Source organism: Protopterus annectens, chromosome 17.part0 (genome assembly GCF_019279795.1).
Source record: "Protopterus annectens isolate FY-2018-M chromosome 17.part0, PAN1.0, whole genome shotgun sequence".
NCBI lineage: Eukaryota > Metazoa > Chordata > Ceratodontiformes > Protopteridae > Protopterus > Protopterus annectens.
In genome coordinates, this window is record NC_056751.1 from 646,512,915 (window position 1) to 646,534,959 (window position 22,045).

The 22,045-nt window shown below is 40.0% G+C and overlaps 1 pseudogene; it reads left to right on the forward strand.

Annotated features, from left to right (window-relative positions):
- The window catches only part of LOC122791487, a 128,074-nt pseudogene extending 108,290 nt beyond the window's left edge, over positions 1–19,784 (forward strand).
- The last annotated feature ends 2,261 nt before the right edge of the window (positions 19,785–22,045 follow it).

Here is a 22,045-nt window from a genome sequence, read left to right on the forward strand (position 1 = left end):
TCCAAATCATTCATTCCACATTGTAAGAGGTTGTGTTCCACATTTAACAGATGGTTCTCTTAGACTGCATAACAGTAGAGAATATGAGAAATATCCTAAACCAATGGTTTGAAGATCACACAAAATTACATACACACACACACACACACACACACACACACACACACACACACACACACACACACACACACACACACACACACACACACACACACACACACACACACACACACACACACAAATACACATATTGTATACAAGAACAGTGTTCAGCAAAAGGAAACTGGAAGTGACAAAGTGTATGGCTACTATATTTCTCAATATAAATATAATATCTATCTAGGTAGCTAGTTAGCTATGTACTGTATGTATGCATAGTTTCCTTGCAGTTTGTCAAGTGCTTACTTTGTTGACAAAGTGCTGTGAGTGCACTTTAAGTTGAATGTTTATGTGGTCAAAGTCAGGCAGCATTTAACAGGGGATTGATGAATGTGTTTGCCCTGTGCTGTGTGGATATGTGCAGAGTTTTCCCAGTTAGATTACTGTAAAGTGTAGGGTAAGGGATAACCTTAGCTGCATTTGTGCTTATGTTTTGTTGTGTTTCATGTGTATCACTGCTTGTGGCTGTCATTGATTTCTTAGTGAAGCTCCATGTCAGTTTTTTTGTTGGTCATTAAATGAATATCTTATAAGTCAGATCTATCTTAATAAGCTCCCTCAAAAAGGAGCTTGTCAAAAATGCTGACAACTATCAGTGAGCATGGGACCATGTCAGAGGAGCAGGGCATGTCTTTTTAACTGAAGTGAATGAGAGGGTCAGTTACAGGCATTTCTGCCTTTCTAAAACATACTGCCTCCATGTATTTGCTATTTGTGTTACTATATGAAAGAATGTGGAAGTAACTTACCAATAAAAAAAAAAACTATTTTGTGATACACATAATTGTGTGTTACAAAAGAAAGTGTCACAGCCATGGAAGAATATGTGTGCTGTGTGTATGTGTGTGGGGGTGGCATGTTATTGTGTTGCATAAACCTTTTTGTCAGGTAATTATTGAGGTATAGGAGAGACTTTGGGCAAATAGAGTAATCCCAAAAGTGGGCAAAATATTTAGTGTATTATGCCTTCTGAAACACATTAATTTCAGGGGACCATCCAAAAGGCAAACGTCATATAACACTTCAAAACAACTAGTCCTTGACAAATTCAGATTTACAGAGAAATTAGTCAGAATGCATAAATGTAATTATTGCGTTTTTTATTTAACATTTGTTTACTGGGAAGTATGACTGGGGCAGGGCCCATTTTCAGCAGAGGCCCAGAGAGAAAGGGTCCAGAATACATGTCCTTGGAATGTGGGAGGAAACCCACATGAACACAGGGAGGACATGCAGATTGTGCACAGAAGGCACCTCAGCTGAGAATCGAACCGGAGAACCTCTTGCTGTGAGGCAACAATGCTAACTGCTGCACCACTGCATGACCAGTCATTGTCAAAAGAGTTCATGGTGCTGAAACTGGAGAAAAAATATCAATGATTCATCACTAATTGGTTAAATACAATATGATCAAGTACAAAAGGAAAATAAAAACATATTGGTGAAAAGTTATATAACATTCCAATCAGCTGTGGAAAAATAGTGCATTATGCAACACATGAGATCACCAGAAAGGAAAAAAGGAAATCAAGTTATAAATCATAATAAAATGTGAGAGTCTGTCACAAACTCTGTGTTGCATACCATTCTGAAGTGCTTACTTCATGATAAAAAAAATCCAATAAATGTTTAAAAAGTCCAGGTAAGACAGAGAAAAAGAAAATATTTCCTCCTGGTTCACAAGAAAGTAATTCATATTTGATAGAAAAATTCTAAATGTAACTCATAGTTTACAGCTTCGTAAATTATATTTCCAGCTTCAGAAAACCTATGGCAACAATTATAACTATTTCTTAAAATCAATTGTATGTGTCATGCTATAAAAAGGATGAAGCTATTTGAAGATGCATGTCAGTAATATACATTCATCTCTATAACTGTTTTATTACTTTTTTTTCATTTTGATCTCTGTTATTCAGCATATGAAAGGCTCACAATAAGAAATCCTTCTACCATTTCAATTACTTCAATAACAGAAAATTCCACTAAAACATCAAAAACACCAATGACTTAAAAAAGTAAGTTGTGTTGTCTGCCATAATACATCTGACTGGTTATATTTCTAAATGTTTTTCCAGTCAAGTATCAGTTTTCCTGGACAGATATAGTAATATTTAAAATGACAAATCCAAAGGCAGCATTACAGCTTATGTTATCTTTTACATATCAGAACTGTTATCAATAGTGGTAAATATATAAGAAACAAACTATTTGTAAAGTAGCATTACATATGAGGTCATGTCCATTTCACTGTCAGGATATCTGACTCATATCTGTCATTTTAGTATTGGTGTTGCTCAAAAGATTAAAAATAACTACTTATTAAGCAATATGATTGAATCCCTTTACAGCATACATGTCAAACTCAGGCCTGCGGGCCAAATCTGGCCCGCAGTGTAATTATATTTGGCCCACAACAAAATACCAGACCTGTTTGTCTTGTGTGCGGAGCCAAAGTAGCTGTAACCAAAGAGTATAACATAAGAAGACACCATGAAATGAAACACCATGACAAGTACAAGGACCTAGACATAGCGCAAAAAAGCCAGAAAGTAGAGGAGATGAAAAGAAGTTTATTTTCAAGACAGACTGTGTTCACAAAAGCCATATCATGAAGTGAAGCTGCTGTAAAGGCTAGTTTTATTGTGGCAGCAGAGATTGCAAAATCAGCTTGGCCCTTTAATGAGGGAGAGTTTGTCAAAAAGTGCATGATCAAAGTTTGCGATGTCGTGTGCCCAGATAAAAGGCAAGCATTTTTAAATGTGAGCCTTAGCAGAAACACAGTAGCTGATCATGCATGTGATCTTGCCACAAATCTATATGAACAGCTGATGGCAAAGGGAAAAGATTTCACTGCATTCTCCCTTGCTGTGGATGAGAGCAGCGACACATCTGATACTGCCCAGCTGTCAGTCTTCATCCGTGGAGTGGACTCAAATCTGTGCATTACGGAGGAACTTTTGGGATTAAAATCAATGCATGACACAACCACAGCAAAATAAATCTTTGAAGAGGTTTCCAAATGTGTAACTCAAATGAGGCAACCTTGGGATAAACTTGTGGGACTAACGACAGACAGAGCGCTCGCAATGTGCGGTCAAAAGAGTGGATTGGTGGCCAGGATTCGGGAGAATATGAGGGAAGAGAACTGTGCAGGTGAGCTAACTGTTTATCACTGCATCATGCACCAGGAGTTGTTGTGTAGCAAAGCCCTGAAGATGGAACATGTTATGAGCACCATAACAGAAGTAGTTAACTATATAAGAGATAAAGGTTTGAATCTCCGTCAGTTCAAGTCTTTTCTGGAGAAGTGTTGTTCGGAATACGCAGATGTGCCGTATCACACAGAGGTGAGATGGCTAAGCAGAGGAAAAATACTGAACAGATGTTTCGAGCTGCATGAGGAAATTTGTCAGTTTCTAGAAAGCAAAGGGAAAGACACAGCAAAGCTCCGGGATAAAGAGTTTCTGTCTGAGCTGGCATTTCTCTGTGACATCACGAGCCATCTCAATGTGCTGAATCTGCAGCTTCAGGGGCAGGGCCATGTCATCACAGACATGTAAGCTGCAGTGAGGGCTTTTAAAACAAAATTGTGCCTGTGGGAGACTCAGATGCTGCAAGGAAACCTGGGCCATTTTCCTTGCTGCCAACCCATAAAAACACAGATCTCTACCATCGTGCTCCCAAGTGCACAGTTTGCTGAAAAACTTGACATACTCAGCACTGAGTTTACACAGCGATTTGCTGACTTTGATGCCCAGAAATGTAGGTTTGAACTGCTTAGCAATCCGTTTGCAGTTGATGTGGAAAGCGCACCAACTAACCTCCAAATGGAGCTGATTGAACTCCAGTGTAATGACATGCTGAAGTCAAAGTATGATGCTGTGGGCGCTGCACAGTTTCCACGTTACATCCCTGACACAATGCCCCATCTCCGTATCCAAGCTGCTCAAATGATCTCTATGTTCGGCGGCACATATTTGTGTGAGCAACTATTCTCCTTGATGAAGATGAACAAAACATCACACAGGAGTCTTCTCACTGATGAATACCTTCACTCAATCCTGAGGATTTCCTCAGCTCAGAGCCTGACCCCAAACATTGATGAACTAGCATCCAAGAAGAGATGCCAGGTATCTGGCTTGGACCAATGTGCATCAGAGTGTAGCAAACTGAGCTTGAATGAATATTATCTTTACGCACTTTTCCTTGCTATTCCAAGGCATGGACTTGAATAATTGGATTTTCATTGAAGGAAATTATTATTATTGTTAGCCTGTGGGAAAAAAGTTACTATTGAAATTTAACTCAGAAGGCTACAAATAGAGAAAGAGGCATAAGATTTTTTGTTAAATTTTATTTAAGAAATGAATGCCACAGACGTGTCTTGTATTTGACATTTGATTTCATGTTTATACTACTATACTATAGTATTAAGCTCTGCTTGTTCCAGATTCAATATTTAAGCAAAACTTGTTTGTTTCTGTATAGAAAGGTTAATCGTTATATCTGATGAGAAGGAAAAAACGTCCTCAATTGTAAACATTTTTTCAATAAATATCAAGGTTGATCCATGACTTTGTTCAAGTTTTTAATTTTGGCCCACTGTGTGTTTGAGTTTGACACCCCTGCTTTACAGCTAATTCAGCAAGATGGTCACCACACTGTTAGAAACAAGGGTGAATTAAGACATTTTTTTCAGTATCAGAAATGTTTTTCCTACCCAACAACAGACATTTTCTGTTAAACTGTCATCTTAAGAAAAAAGCAAACTGACTACAGAATGAAAGCTTGAAAAAATAAATGAAGAGGTTTCAGTGTGATTCAAACTTTAAAAACATTATTCTCTTATCTATAATAATCATTAGTAGACAATCACTAGCTGTACATCTTATCACTTCAGCTTTAACCTGAACAAACATTTAAATGTAACCATGTACAGTCACACCTATCAAGCTGCGAAAGTCCTAGACAAAACTATCCCAGTATGCAGTATAAAACAATAAATAAACAAATAAAATTAAATGAAATTACTTATATTCTAGTCATAATAAATATGTTTTTGTTAGGTATAAAAGAAAAGAGAAAATAAGCAATAAAATGTGCCAATTACAGCATATGTGTGATGTTTTGTTTAAGCAAATATAACAGAAGATATCTCTAAAATTCAGTTTAGGAAAGTAAGAAACATTCAATCCTGCAATCCTTTAGCAGTTCTGAAAGTTAGATAGGCACAACAGTATGGGATGAACACATATTGTGACCCATTCTCTAGGCAGTGACTTACAATGTAAGAAAATGCAATCCTACTCATATTGTTAAGAAAATGAATAGGAATCATGTTACTTGGAATGTAAAGTAAACAGCCTGAGTTCACTATGATAAGCTATCCTGAACTTACTTTAAAGGTTTCTTGATTTTCTAGAAAAGGAAGCATGGGAAAAAAGATACAAATTCAGAAATAAAACTTCATGTCGCATATGCTTTCCATCTTCAGAAAATTTATGGTAATCTTTGAATGAAACGATCCATTGCGAAAAGTACTATTTTTTTATAATCAAAAATAATATAAACCAAGAAGTGTGAAGCTGGTTAAGTAATATCAGCACAGATGTAGTTCTCTTGCTGTTGCATGACTACATGTTTTCATTTATATCTTCTTTCTTATAACAGGTGAAAATATCACAAAAAGAAAACCTACCACCTCCATGACTTCCACAACACAAAATTCTATCACCACCACCACCACAACAAGAACAAAAAGAACAACAGCAGAAAAATACAGTTGTGTACACTTACCATAAATGTAGATGTTCGAGTGTATTCACTGTTGCAGTCATTACATTTGGGTTATCTGCTTGCAGTAGCCCTCAGTCGGCCTGATTAAGAAAGTCTTGGGTCCTGCGTCAGATGCTGTCCCTTCTTCCATGACGTCAGGTCGTCAGGGGTATAAAACATGCAGCTGACGCCATTACATCAGTTTTTCTTGCTCCAGATGTCAGGTGCCCCCCTAATGGGAAGCAATTAAATCTATAATTACAAGGATATACCTCCAACAAAAAAAGCAAATACACCAAAAAGCTTTTTGAGCATAGCAAGGGAGAGTAGAGGTATAGCCAAAAGAAGAAGGGGGGCTGGAGGGAGGGTAACCAGGACTGCAACAGTGAATACACTCGAACATCTACATTTATGTTAAGTGTACACAACTGTACTACGTTCTTCGTGCAGTCATTAATTTGGTTTGATTCCCAAAGCTAAGGTTGGGAGGAGGAATTTAAATAGAATTAGGGCCAGCTATAAGACCTTGCAAAACTGCAGTGGCAAAGCCAGCTCTGGATTTAGAGAAAATTGGCAAATGATAATGCTTGGTGAAAGTATGTACAGAACTCCAGGTAGCAGCTTCTAGGATGTCCCTGGTAGGAACGCCCCTGAGAAAGGCTGTGGAGGTAGATGCAGCCCTGGTTGAATGGGGTCTGAGGCCCTGTGGGATAGGTTTTCCATGGTGCTTATAGCAGAAATGAATGCAGTGGCCTATCCATTTTGAAATGGTTTGCTTTGAAATAGCTTTCCCCTCTGTCCCTGCAGCAAATGCCACCAGCAGTTATTCAGATTTCCTTTGAGGTTTAGTCCTGTCCCAAGTAAAATCTAAGTTGTCTGTGCACATCTAAGGAATGCAGTATCCATTCCCCTTTGTTCTGTGGGTTAGGAAAGAAGGTAGGCAAATTAATGGACTGATTAAGAGCCACACTGGATACCACCTTGGGCATGAAGGAGGGATTTGTTCTGAGGGACACCCTGTCTGCATGAAAGATGATGAAAGGCTCCATTGTCATAAGGGCCTGTAATTCAGATACCCATCTTGCATAAGTGATTGCTAAAAGGAAAGCTGTTTTCCAGGAAAGGAATTTTAAATGTGCAGTAGCAGCTGGTTCGAAAGGAGGAAGAGTGAGTTTCTCCTAGACAACATTAAGGTCCCAGGCTGGAGTTGGAGCTCTCTTGGGTGGCCTTAAATTTTTGGCCCCTCTGAGGAATTGCTTGAGCAGTGGGTGAGAGAAGAGGGGAGGTGCTGTGCTGTAATGAGCTGTAATGGCTGAGGCATGAATTTTGATGGAGGAAAAGGACAAGCCCTTATGAAGCATCTCAGTCAAGTATTGTACAAAATCTTTTCCATTTTGCAGCATAAGATTTTCTAGTACTAGGCCTCTTTGCCTCTAAAATGATATCCATCACTGATTTACTGAGGTATGGTAAAGGAGATATTAGGTAATTAGCCAGGCTGCTAGGTTCAGGGTTTGCAGCTGAGGGTTCAGAATCTGGTTCTCCTGCTGAGACAACAGGGAAGGAGTCTGAGGCAGGTGCCATGGGGCTAAGTGTGACACACTGCGCAAGAGGGGGTACCAGTGTTGGCGTGGCCAGTCTGGTGCAATTAAAATCATCCTTGGCTTGTCCTGTTTGATCTTTAGTAGTACCTTGGAGAGCAGAGGCAGAAGAGGAAAGGCATAAACTGATAGGTTTTTCCAGCTGAAGGATAGAGCATCCACTTTCCAAGCTAGCTTGTGGGGAATCCTTGTGCAAAATTTGTCTAATTGATGGTTCTGGGGGGAGGCAAACAGGTCTATATCTGGGCTCCCCCACTTGCTTGTCAAGATCTTGAAAATCCTTGGTTCCAGTTTCCATGCATGTGGGTCCATGATGTTTCTGCTTAGTCCGTCTGACAGTGTATTTAGTTTTCCTGGCAGGAATTGAGCTTGTAGATTCACTTGGTAGCTCAAGGCTGTGTTCCACAATGCCATGGCTAGTCTGCAGAGGGGGTAAGAATGTGTACCCCCTGCTTGTTTATGTACCACATGACAGTGGTGTTGTCTGTCTTTACCATTAGTTGTCCTGGAAGAATGTGGTCCTTAGAAGGCTGTCAGAGCATTCTGTACAGCTAACATTTCCTTTTGATTTATGTGCAGGTGCATTTGACTTGGGTTTCATATGCCCTGAATGCACTTCCCTGTCAGGTGAGACCCCATGTATAGTCTGATGTGTCTGTTGTTAAGGTTTGAGTGGCAGGAGGTAGTGTGAATGGTAGTCCCCTGTTTTGCTGACAGGTCTCTGCCCACCAAAGGAACTCTAGGCATAGGCAAGGTATGATAGGAATCATTGCTTCTAGATCCTGTGAATGTTGACACCATAAGCTTTTGAGATACCATTGTAGTTTCCTCATATGCAGCCTTGCATATGGAATTAGAAGAATGCAGGAGGCCATAAACCCCAAGGCTTGCAGTATTTGCCTTGCAGATAACTGTTTTTTGTGGCCGCTTGTTTGAAGTAGGTTGTCAAATGAATCCATTTCTCGGGCGTGAGGAAAGCCATCTGGGAAGTTGTATTCAAGCTTGCTCCCAGGAATATAATTTGTTGACAGGGTACCAGGTGTGATTTCTTTTTGTTTATATTGTACCCCAGACAAGTCAGCACCATTTGAACAAAGGCCAGATGATTCAAAATTATGTCCTAGCTTTCTGCCTCAATTAGACAATCGTCCAGGTATGGGTATATTTGAATATTTCTTTGCCTGCAAAATGCAATGACTGGAGCTAGGCACTTTGTGAATACCCTGGGCGCAGTAGATAAGCCAAAGGGCAGTGCAGAGAACTGATAGAGCATGTAGCCTGCTTTGAAACATAGGTATCTTCTGCAAGACTCCCTGATAGGGATGTGCAGGTATGCTTCTTTTAAGTCTAGTGTTGCTAACCATGCATCTTTGCCTAGCATAGGAAGCAGCTGGTGAAGAGACAGCATTTTGAATTTTGGAATCACCAGAAAGGTGTTTAGAGTAGAAAGGTCCAGGATAGGATGCCATGCATTGTCTTTTCTGGGTACCAGGAATAGTCTTGAATAGAAACCTTGTCCCTTTTCCTCTTATGGTACCAACTGAATAGCCCCCATGCTTAAGAGAGAGAGAACTTGATTTTGGGCCTCTCCCCACTGATTTGGGGGTAGATCTGGCCACCCGCTTGGTGTTGGTAATGTGTGGAAGTGAAATCTGTATCCTTGGGACACTATATTTAAAACCCATTTGTCCTGGGTAACGAGTTCCCAGTTTTTGGCCTGCAGACCAATCTTTCTGCCTAAAGGAGCATTCAGTTGGGAAGTGCTTGGAAGTTTTAAAAACAAGTCATTGAGATAGTTTTCCATAGGAGGAGTCTTACTACTCCCAGATTTAGGTGCAGAAATCCCACACTGCTTAGACGTGTGTCCCCTGGGACTGAAATCTGGGGTTTCTGCTGTGTTTGGGTTTGGCTTGAGAAGACCCAGAAGGGGCTGGAAAGGACCAATTCTTTGAGGGCCAATGCCTACTAAATCTAAGAGGCTGAACTTGCAAGAAATCTTTAACAGTTGCATAGATTTAGCTTTATCTTCCATCTTTTTAAGAACTTCCTCAGCTTTGCTGCCAAACAGGTGGTCCTGATTTAGGGGAGCATCCAACAGTTTAGCTTTAACATGATCAGGCAAATATTGCTCCTTAAGCCAAGCATGCCTTCTGAGCACTGACCAGGCTGCAAGAGGCCTCTAATGAATCAAATCCACATTGCAAAGTATGTTTACCAACCTGTTCAGCAGAATGCATTAAATCCTGTAATTCTTTATTTTCAGTACAGTCAGGAATCAACATAATTTTCTGTTTAAGCAACCCAATAACATGTTGATACTTTAACATATGAAACTGGCAGTTTAAAACCCTAATGGTCAAGGTCGCAGAAGTGTAAACCTTCTTACCCCATCTATCGAGCACCCTGGAGTCTCTATCAGAAGGGGCATAATTTTTAGCAGTAAAAGCCTTAATGCCCTTGGGTCCCTGTGAAATAGTCTCTGGATCCACAATAGGATTTTTAAAAATAAACTTGTGTGAATCAGGAACCCTGTAATATCTGTCAGGTTTCTGGGAGCAGGAGGCAAAGAATCAGGGGCCAAACTAGATTCTGAAAAGGCATCATCAACAATGTCTAGTACAGGAGATATAGCTAAAGACCTATGCTGAGACAGGAGTAAGAAATCCCTAAGCCTCTTTTTTGAATCAGAAAAATCCTGGCTTTCCCAGTGGAAATGTTCCCTTAGAGTATGTAAGGTTTCACCAAAAGAAAAATCCTCTGGAGGGGAAGCAGAGGGAATAGATTCCTCTGCATCAGAATCCTCATAAGTAGATAAGGACAAATCCAGATCATCAGAAGAATCAGAAAAATCAGAATCCTGGTCAGAAGATTCATAAACAACTTCAGTCCTAGGTCTCTTAGAAGGGGGAGGTTGGCTTCCCCTGATTAAAGTTATAAGATCTTCAGCCATTCTTATCATTTGTTTTTTAGGCATAGAGGCCTGAGCATTGGTTTCTTAGGCATGGTTTGAGATTTAGGCCTAAGTGAAGAAGGAGGCATCGGTTTAATATGCAAATCTGTAGGCCTGAAATCCCTAAGCCTCTTTTTTGAATCAGAAAAATCCTGGCTTTCCCAGTGGAAATGCTCCCTTAGAGTATGTAAGGTTTCACCAAAAGAAAAATCCTCTGGCTCCAGACCCATCCAAGGTAGAAACATCCGCAGGTTAGACAGCTGAAGCATCTCGCAGCATACCGGACTCCGAATGGGTCTCAATAGAGGCCTGCGAATCAGAAGTAGCGGGTATCAGGGCTGCGAAAGTGCCTCACTGAGTACCGGCAAACTGGCGACTGGCTTAGGAGAAGCGTCGTCGGCAGCTTTGGACCTAGGTGGCCTGTCTCTGTCTTTATCTTTGTGTTTTTTTGGAATCCCGGTAGTCGGATGGCTAACCGACGACATTTCTGGATAATTAAACTGAGAACTGAAATATTTAGAGGCAAAAATATACAGATGACTGATAGTGTGCTGATTAAATAATGCACAAATCCGACAGCAAGGTATGTCGTGGTCAGGGCCCAGGCAAGGAATACAGTATGAATGAAAATCTTTGTGAGGTATTTGCTTTCCACAATTAATGCAATTATTAACTTTTACTGACATCAGTAAGGAGCAAGAAAAAGTTTCCCCAATGGGGTACTTAGCTTTAGTTGAAGACTTTGGTTCTGAAACTCAAAAACAAAAATTTCAGGAGTTGGCCGACCGGCACTTGCGAACTGCTTCTTCTTCAGGCACCACATGGCAAGAAAGACTGGTATAATTGCATCAGTTGCATGTTTTATACCCCTGATGACCTGACGTCATGGAAGAAGGAAGAGCATCCGACGCAGGACCCAAGACTTTGTTAATCAGGCCAACTGAGGGCTACTGCAAGCAGATAACCCAAATGTAATGACTGCAACAGTGAAACACGAAGAACATCATTTGTTCCTGAAAAAGTTGAGTCTGCAGCAGATATCACACAGCTGTACTGATGTAGCACTGGTATCCTAATCTGACCATGTTAACTTCATTACAGTTATACATAAAAATAAAACATCAACAAATATTAACACCTATGTTCCCTATAGTCAGATTATCAGACATGGGATGAACAGCAGCCTGTGTTAAGACAAAATAATTTTTCTAAACAAAAATGTTTTAACTGTGATGCATCTACATTATGCATTTTACACCATGCATTCTCTATCTGCTAATTTTATTACAGTTGTACTCATACCTTTAATTGGAGCTTTTCTCCCTACACTCCACCGAAAATGGGGTCCTTCTGCTTAAGTGAACTTCTCCGTGACCAAATGTTAAATGAAATAAATAACATGTTATCTCTGATTCAGTGTCTGCATATTTTAGCTAAATGTGGATCATTTAAATGCAGCTAATGTCCAGGAAAAAAAACAAAAGGGTATTCGGCAATAATTAGCACACAATGATATACAAAGTAGTGTGATGAGAGGTGACCTGCAGGGAGGGAGCAATTCAGAGACAAAAGTAGAGCGAATAAACAGAAATAGCATGGAATGTAGGGAATGCAAATGACTGCATAATGGCATACAGATTATTACAATTATCAACATATGTGAAAATTATGCAAATAAACATGGCAGAGCAACTGAAAGACATATAAATTTAGCATGATAATTCTCAGGTATTATCTGTTATGAATACCAGCATTTTCGAATCTATAGGAGCTCCACTCACACTAATGATATTAGAAGTAGCACCAATGTTAGCTGAGTAGATTGCATTAGTGATTGCTCTTGCAGTTACTGACTGCAGTTTTGCATATTGCCCACCTCTGTATCAGAGATGGGTCCAATAGTAGCTGGCATGGCATAACCTCCATAGCAAGGATATTGTTGGTTGCTGCTTTGTAAACAGAGACATCATACCCGGGTTAGTAAGCATGTGTCAACCATACATGTTATTAAGGGGGATCCATACACTGCATATGATATTGGACACAAAGGCTTGTGTAGAATTAACCAGCCATACTATGGGAACTTTCAGTGTGTTACGGAATATGTTAGGAGTTTTGCAGGCTTCAGCCTCACAGAATTTACATCAATTACTTTATGAGAAGCTGCAGAATCTGGAGGAGTGCTTTCTGCAGACTGCAAAGGAGTGGACTACCACCAGGTGGACATTCTAAAACATAGCCTGCTTCACAGAGGTCTGGGTGGGGTTGGGGGCATTTGTTGCACACACATTGCCATCTAGGCTCTATATATCATGGTATCTGGTATATCAGCTGGAAGGGCTTGCACTCCATCAAATGCCAGGTGGTCTATCTTCCTTCCTCCAAAATTCAAAATGGAAACTTGTAGAAGATGTTGCCCTTCCTCCCTGGCATATAACTTTCCTTCAGGTTATCCCTGTATTTTCTCTTTGCTTGATCTTTTAGCAATTTTGCCTTTTCTGACTCCCTCTTTCTTCCACATTTGTATGAACTGAGTTTGTCGTTTGTCTGTGCTGACCCTCTGTGGCTTGTTCAAAGTGCCTGTGTTTCACATACCAGCCACTTTGTTCTGCATGTGACTCTGTATAGCCTCAAGCACACTGTCTTCCTACATTTGTCACATTGGTTGTGCGACTACCTGTAATATGCCCACCTCATGATAATTCAGTTGTATTCCCCTCAACTGTGCCTCATTATGAAGAACATTTCTGAGTTTTTAATCATACAAATTCTATATTTTGTGGTTTTTCATGTTGTAAAGTTCTGTCACACATTCACTGTTAGGAATTTTTTTTTATGAGTATCCATTGCAAATTATACTGAATCATAGTAATTCATTAAAATAACTTTATGCAAAGCATAAAATAATACATATATCAGCAGTTTCCTAGATGAAGTTGTTTGAAAGTGCTCTAGATTTCTCAAAAATCATTCAACTTTATGAGAGTTAGCGTTCTAAATTTTAGATGGTACTTAGAAACTGTATAACAGTAGAAATTAGGAGAACTATCCTTGCCTAAAGATCATTCACATTAACAAATACACACACACACACACACACACTCGGTATAAAAGACCAACAAATTTTATATATATATATATATATATATATATATATATATATATATATATATATAGACAGATAGATATAGATTTCTAAATCCAAATGGGTTGCAGGTGGAAATGGTGCATGGAACCAGTGCCACAGATTACATCGATACAAACTTACCAGCACCCATCTCCTTTTAAATATTTTATTAAGGCTCCATTCACCTTAATACAACAATTGTAATCAGCATCCAGCAGAATGTAACGACAGTTAGCATACCATGTTTTCATCCTAAATAGGGTTTTTTTTAATGCAGTATTATGTCTAAGTTAATACCGTTTATATTAAAACAGTATGATGTAATTTCCTGATCACTACCTGAATGTCATTGGTCATGTTTCATTTAATTACTTTAATAATTATTTTATAAACTCAACAAATGGGAGTATAAAATATACTTCCCTATCCATCACATTTTATTATACAAATATTATTAAAAATAACACTTAACAGTGCAATCATAGAAACCTATTCCAAAACTGTACATCACTGCCATTGTGTGGTAACTGGTTATTGTTACAAATGTATGATAAATTTTAACATTGTTTTTTTTTTAAATACATTTGATTTAATCCAGGGTATATCATCACCCCTAGATTGATAATCCATTACCGTTCCAAAAGAATGAGGGTTTTATTTTCTGAGACTTACTCATGAATGAATTGCCTACAGCTTTATCAGTACCTACAAACGTAAATACACCACCAGTGTCTTTCATAAGATGTTTATATCGGGTACTTCTCTAACTTTTACATCTGATATCAGTCATGTGAGAGATATTCTTTGCTACCACATAAAGGAGGTTTGTCAGACATAAGTAGCACTACAGTGAAGAGCACTTTTGTCTGACATTAAAGAGTGAAACAATACTAATTTCATGAACCTTAATCGTACTTTGATTTAGGAATGGGGTCCATTCCCATCATGGTAAGAGAAACCCAAAAGACTTGGAGAAATTAAAAACAACAGATGGCCATATATACGAGGTGCTTCTGCTGGAGGTCATATATACCAGCCATTCAGTACTACGATTAAAAAATTGTCTAATATCATAAGTACGGGTGTTGCTAATATCTGGTGTTGTAAACCCTATCAAAATGACTACTGTTACCACATGAGAAGCTGCCAATAGTAGTGATATCTATTTTTCTAACCTTTCTAATATTTCTTTTGTAACTAGAAAAAACATGGACCCATCATTCTACCTCTTTGATAAGTCCTCCTGCATGTATCTGTTAGTAGACCCCCATAAAAAGGATCTGATGTTAACACAGCCCAAACTCTATTCAAAGTTTAAACAACAGGAAAAAAACGACCAACATGTATTGTGTAAATGTCTCCACAAACAAATAAACCAAAGTAAAACAGTCCAAAGAAGTAGAATGATGAGATGACACCAGGCTGTCAGCATAAAACAAACTATCTTTTATTTTAAAACAACATAAGCACTTTCACAGCTCTTGCTGCTTCTTCAGATGTCAGTATAAAAATGCAGTTACACAGACAGCAATTTATACACAAATCCAGCTAACAAATCAATCAAATAAGCAATTATGTATTAAAAGAATACAAACAATGAATGTCATAACAATTTTAAAAAATCAGAGATAAATTCAACTAATGCACATAAGTATATGTAAAGATCATCTAAAAAGTGAGTGTGTCTGTAACAAAGGTTTAAGGGGAACTTTATCATTTAGTCCTGAACCATAATCAGCCCTAAGCCTAGTTATCCACTTGCCCTCTAAGCTTTCAGTGGCATTCCTAATAACATCCAACCTCTTAGTAGCTGCTACCTGTGCTATAACCAGAAACTTAAAACAATGTGTGTGTAAGGTGAGCTTCATGTGTTTAGAAAGAGCACTGCATTCAGTACCATTATTTATATGTTCCTTCAACTGTCTATCAGTCTTGCCTACATAAAACTTTGTGCAGGCAGTGCAACATGCTAAATAAACCACATGGGAAGAAGTGCAAGTAGCTTGAATATCAAACACATACTGTTTACCCTGATCTGGATGTATAAACATACCAGTGGTGTCAATACATCTCCAGCACTTGCAAGTATGACATGGTCTAGTTCCTTTATAAGTGGAACCCATTTTATTCCTAGTAGTTCTACCATCAATAAATGAAGTTTGGCAACAAACTAAGTTGTCCCGGGATATCTTCATGGGGGGGGGGGGGGGTTAGGTTAATATTAGGGGGAGTTAAGTGGGTTGGGGAGGTGAAAGGGTTAAGTGGAGGCAGGGATGGTTGGGAGGAAATAAGATAATGGTGGGGAGGGGCTTAAGAGGTTTAGTCTAGTGTAGTTGGGTTAAGCAATTACATTTTGGTGTGAACTTGCTACATGTAGGTTCATGTCCTGATGACCAGTGTGTTCCTTGGTCAGGTAGGCCTTGGTTTGGTGGTGGAGTTAAGGAGGTGAGTACCTGGGGCATAGGGTATGGTTATATGTCTGCAGGTTAAAGTTGATGTCTTTTAAGTATAGGGACTATTTTTTTTTTTTTTTTTGAGGCAATGGCATCAGTGGTTTGGATGCATTATCTGTCTTCACTCAGGAGATTTGTGATGTATGGCAGAAGGGCATGTCTCCTGGCCCATATATATTGCACATCCGTAAGCTCCTTTTGTTTTCCTTGCAAGCCAGACTACATGCTTTCATGTTGGGCATGGTGCACCTATAGGTTCGATGGTGGTTATGGTGGAAAGCACATGAGGATCATGTTTCCCCTGGCCCTTATACAGTAAATGTCCTTTCAGTTTGGTGGTTGAGTGTGCTGGTGGCATAATGGTTGGAGCAAGGGGCTGAGATGGTGCTTGGCCCTATAACTAGTTTATTTGGTAGGATTTCAGGGTGGTGGGGAGGTTATAAAAAAAAAAAAAGCTCCAAAGAAGTTTTGTCGGTTAGCTGGAGGGTAGGGGCAGGATAGGTATTTATCCCTTCAGTACGCAGAGTGCTCCTGCTTTCTCTGTAGCATTTGGGGAGTAGCCGTTGTTAATGCATTTTCACTTCAGCCCAAAGGGCTTTTCGCAGGCTTGGAGGTATGTTGTTAGCAGGTACACCTTGCGCATGCGTGCCGGATTTTCCTTTTAGCAGTCCACAACCTCTATCACTATTAAAAGCAAACAATAGTATTTTAAACTGTATACACATTTACAATATCATCATGACACCTCAACTCTTTACTAGTGTCCTGATTGTTACCATGTGAATAATGGTTACGCGGCATGCACAGTGAATTAAGTGTAATGGGGAGGATGCGAGAACAGGGCTGTTGCTAGGCAGACATGGCTAATTGTGATGGTTACATTTTTGTTCTACGTACCCAGCATCTACTGCATATTAAAAAATGCAGACCTCTCCCTTTTGCAAAAAAAAAAAAAAAAAAAAAAAATTTCCTTCTCAGGCCACAAAGTAGGGTGATTTCCTGGGCAATGCAATGTTTGCAAGTTAACAGCTGCTCTTGACAAAGCCTGGGGATCTCGCTGCTGATTCCTTGGGTCGTACACATCACATAAACAACTCATTACCCCTTTCACATTACATGGATCTTTGTCTGAAGGAGCAAAATCGGCAAGTAGCTATTCATTTTAAGTTACCAACTTCGATGTCTTCTTGGATTCTCCTGTTTTGGTGTGTGTAGAGGGAACGGAGTTGCTGCAGTTGTCAAGGAAGGGTGGAGAGTGTGTGCCCATGAACAAACCACTCAACTATCCGATTTTGGTTTCTGTCACGTTTATTTATTTATTTTTTTGACGAAGCGAGTTTACTTATCACTGTGATTTGTGATAAGCGATTCAACTATGTAGTAACATTTTGGTGTTTATGTAAGGAATAAACAAATTAGGAACAAAACAGCGCATCTTAAGTGTTGTATAATGTTTTATAGGTAGTTTGTGAACCATTGGAAATTATACACTACCGTATTTAAAGGGGAGTGATGGCTTCACGGCCATCTCCAAATCTGTGGAAAAGAAACTGAATGAAGTTATTGAAGTTGAGAGATGTGGCTGTCCATAGGTATAAAGTTTTAAGCACACACCGTGGTTGTGTTTGGAGTCCCCTAGGGCGAGTGCACCATCCGCATCTGAAGCCATCACGGTTTCAAATGACAATGTAATAAACATTGAATTCCTTAAATATTTGCTCACAGAACACTAGTTACACTAACCTAAACATTGTCCTTGCTACTTAAACTGCCCTGTTCTCTTTGTATGGGGTGTAACTCCAAGGGGCTCTGCATAATTCCCAGCTTCTTGGAGCAAGAAATCTGGACAAAGCCATAAATAAAAGTGGGGCAGATGCCCGAAAGTATGGACAGTTTTAAATATTTCTTATACAAACTGATAGATAAAGTTTATATTTGGGATGTTTTCAAAGCCTAGGCCACTGCACACAATTTTAGGCTCATGCAAACATGCATGTGTTCTTTGAAACACCTTTCGGATTGTATTGGTTGCATGTGGTTTGTGGGCCACTCCAATGCAAAGGGGATTTCATCGACATGATATATTAAGTACGTAGGAAGCAATGTAATGGTTCTTCTTGTATTGAATCCTTGGTCCCGCAGTTCATTGTCATTACAGATGATTGCAATACAAGCAGCATGGCTTTGAAGCTGCAAAGATGGCAATCTTATGGGGATGGGGGGTTGCGGGTTAGTGTAGTGGCTCTGCAGTTGAGGAACAGGGTCGCCCCAGAGACAGTAAGGTTGGAATAGGAACTTCGGTATATATGTACTGAGAATTAACAAATTTTCTTTCTTTTGCAGGTGGGGAGAGCAGAGTGGGCATTGGTCGGTGACCTGCAGGAAGTGAGTTCTACAGGTGGAGATGCAAGTATTGGTGGTGACTTCATGGATAGATGGTGCGCAAAGTGAGCAAGAGTTGCTGGCCTGCAAGAGGTGGTTAAAGGTAATTGACGCTGATGGAGTGGATGTGCCAGTTGCTGGGTTGTGCACAATGAGGACAAAGGTAATCTTATGTTCAGTGTTCATTAATGCATGGCAGAATTGGTGGTTTCAGGTAGTGTGCGGGCAGGTGAAGAGGGATAGGGATAAATAATTCCCTAGTTCTAGGCTTTTCCCTCAGTCACTTTTGGGTTGTATGCATATGGAGTTATTTAGAGTTTAAGGGTAGTGGCAGAGTTCCTGCTAGGGTACTACAGGAGTCATGCTTGGGGAATGATTCTGGGAGGTGTGTGCATCCATAGAGCAGCAGTTTCATGGGCTGGAGAGCAGTTGTGTGTATAGTGGGGCCTTGTTTTATCATTCAGCTCTCCAGATTTCCATTGAATGTCCAAATTTTGCTTCATATTTGGCTTGTTTCTTCAAATATCCATGCTAACGCAACCTGTTCTATCAACCTTTTTAAGTTTGTGAGAGGAATATTTCAAATGCTACCTGATTGTATTTGTAAGCTGCTAGCCAGTTATTAGGTTTGCTGCATTGTTCCATATTGTTAGTATACCTCATTTGGAGATGGAAGCCTAACAGCTAGACAGATTGTTTTACAATACAAGTTAGCTTGGCTTATACATAGCGCTAATTGATGTGGTCTGGAATTGCAAGGTTACCCTGGTTGTGGATATTGATAGCTCCCTTCATGTGTGGAGTTTGGTTTAACATACTCGACTGGTAGTTAAATTTATCTTGTGTATTTGATAGGGTCATTGGAAGCATAGCTTCAGTATGGCTGCTTTGTCATAGATGGGAGTGGTGGTGGTACATTCCTTCCTGGGTTGTCAGGATAGGTTGTCCTTGAAGATGTTTTGGAAGGTGTTATGTATTTTGGATGCTTATATGTCCTTGTATTTCTTGCACATGGGGTCTTGGAATGCTGCGGCTGTAATTTGGAATAAGTGGGTATAAGGTGGAGCCTTCTCGTTACTATTAGAGGGTATAATTTTGTCCCTTTCTTTGTAGATGGTGGTGTGACAAGTACCAGTTGTGGTGATACAGTGAATTCGCAGCTGATAGAAGCAGTGGCGAGTGAGGAGGTTACACATGGGGAGTACAAGTGGGCGTCAGTTACTGACAGAAGAGTACCAGGGTTGGCGATTGAAGTGAATTCAAAGATGTTGGAAGCAGTGGTGAGCAAAGATGCTACACATGGGGAGCTGAAGGTGGCAACACTTATTCACTGAAATTGCTGGAGGGCAGAAGGCATCATGCAGTGGCTTGAAAGGGGATCTGAAAAGTAACTTTTTTGATAGGTCGGATGTTTTGCCACCTGAATGGGGCTCAAAGTGGGTCTGAGTAATCACCTTATTAAGACATATTTGAGCTCTGTGTTCAATAAATGGGAGCTGATTATTGCATTGGTATGGGGGCAAGTAAGGAAGAGGTAGGTAGGGGGTGCCAAGGGGGTAATGGGTGGGGATGGTTATGGGGAGTGTGGCGATCCCATGGGATGAGTAGTCACAACATTCATAGGAGTGCAGGGCTTATTAGGCTAAACCCCTATGGCTCTTGCAAGCCAGTGAAGTTCAACCCTTGCTTTCTTAAGAACCTTTGGGGTGGTTGTATTTACTCATTCAGTGGTCGAACTGTATTTAGGGGAGGACCAATGAGGTGTTTGATAGGATGCTGGAGTTTGTTCCTAATGGGTGGTGTCTTTGGGGTGACAAATATGTCCCTTGAGTAGGTAGTGTTAATGTTACATAACAAGTTAAGGTTTTACAGAATACCACAAGGATCATTTCACTTGGTGTTTGGGTCAGTTTTGTTAGTAGAGTTTTAAGAAGCATGGGAGGTAGGTGGTTAGTGGGGTAGTTTTAAAGCTGGGTGCATTGTTACAGTGGCTTTAGAAGGTTTAAAGGAAGCTTGGGTGCAGGATAAGGCTGCGGTAGGACAGGTCTTAATTGCCTACTAGTGGTATAGGTAATATAAGGAAAGAGCTCTCCAGGGGAAAGGCCAGGGCCAAACAGGGGTTAAGAATGGTTGGGTAATGAGTGAATTGGGGGTGTTTATGGCTGGGTATGTAGAGTATTTCGTTGCTGAGCATAGGCGGGTTTTCGGGAACTAGGTCAAGGGGTGCTGGTTTTCTGCCAGCTAAGGCAGGACATTATAGTTGGAGTTAGACTGTTCCCTATGGTAATGGAGTTGTTGCACATATAGAACTGGGTAGTGGGTAGGCTAAAGTGATATACTACAGTTAACAGGGTCTTGGGTGTGAGACTTATTACTAGTTGACTGGGTGCTGTCTTGAGTTCAAGGGGTTATAGTTTGTGGTTTTGTTGTGGTTATAGGCTGTCAATACATCCAGGTTGAGCCATGATTTCAGCTTTGAAGGCAGTAGGTTAAAAGGGTATGTGTTCTCTTGGTGTGGACGTTCTGGTGTTACAACGGGGTCATGGTAATCCTACTTTATTTAGTTTCATTGGGGTGTGTTTCAGTGATGGCATGGCAAAGGGGTTTATGATGGGATTCTAAGGTGCTTTACAGATGATGGATACACCAAATGATGTTTGGCTTGACCTTTCCCTTTATGGGAAGTGGATTGAACAATTTTGGGTAGAACAGAGGGGGAACAGCCTGGCCAGGCTGGTTGGCGGAGAAGAGGGATAGGCTTGCCCTCTTCTGTCCCCCCTCTGATGTCTGGATGTTCATTTCAGGGATCTAGGGAAAGGAAATGAGTAGTTGGAGGAAGCTTGCTGAATTGATAAGCAAGCTGAGGTAAGGATGGTGCTTATTTGGTGGAAGGTAATTCAATGGATGGTGTATGAAGTGAGTTGAGATGCTGCTTCATAAGTAAAGTAAGCGAGCAGAGGTATAGACCCTCCTTTTGGGCAGGGTGAGTAGGTACGCTGCCCTGATTAACATTACAATGAATGGTGTAAGAAGTGAGATGGGATGCTGCTTCATAAGTAAGTGAGTAGAGGCACGGACGCTGCTTACTGGGGCAGGTTAAGTAGGTATGCTGCCCTGATTAACATTACAAGGATGCTATGCTGTATTTAGAATCAATTATATCATGAATAGCTGTAATTAATAAAATTGGTGATCAAAGCTATGTTATGGAAATGTAATAAAGGTTGTCAAATGTCATTTGGTGTGATGTTGTTATTGAAGGGGACTGGGACAAACTGTTTTGGATAACAAAGCATCTGTTTTAAAGATTGTTTCTTCTTAAAGATAAAGTTAGGTTGTTCACACACTATCTTTTTAAGGTCATTATTTGTTGTTATGATGGGCCAATGTTTCCTTATAATATCCAAGACATAGGCTGTAGTATAAGAATAAGTCATCGGTACCCTGCATTTGCCATCATTCAGTCTCTAGGGGTGAATTGAAGGTAGATTTGAAGAAACTAAGGGCCTGCCTCTACCTTCTCTAACATCAGAAACTTTGTTCAATACTTATACATTACACCTCTTGCAGCCTCTATACACAAACTTATTCTGCA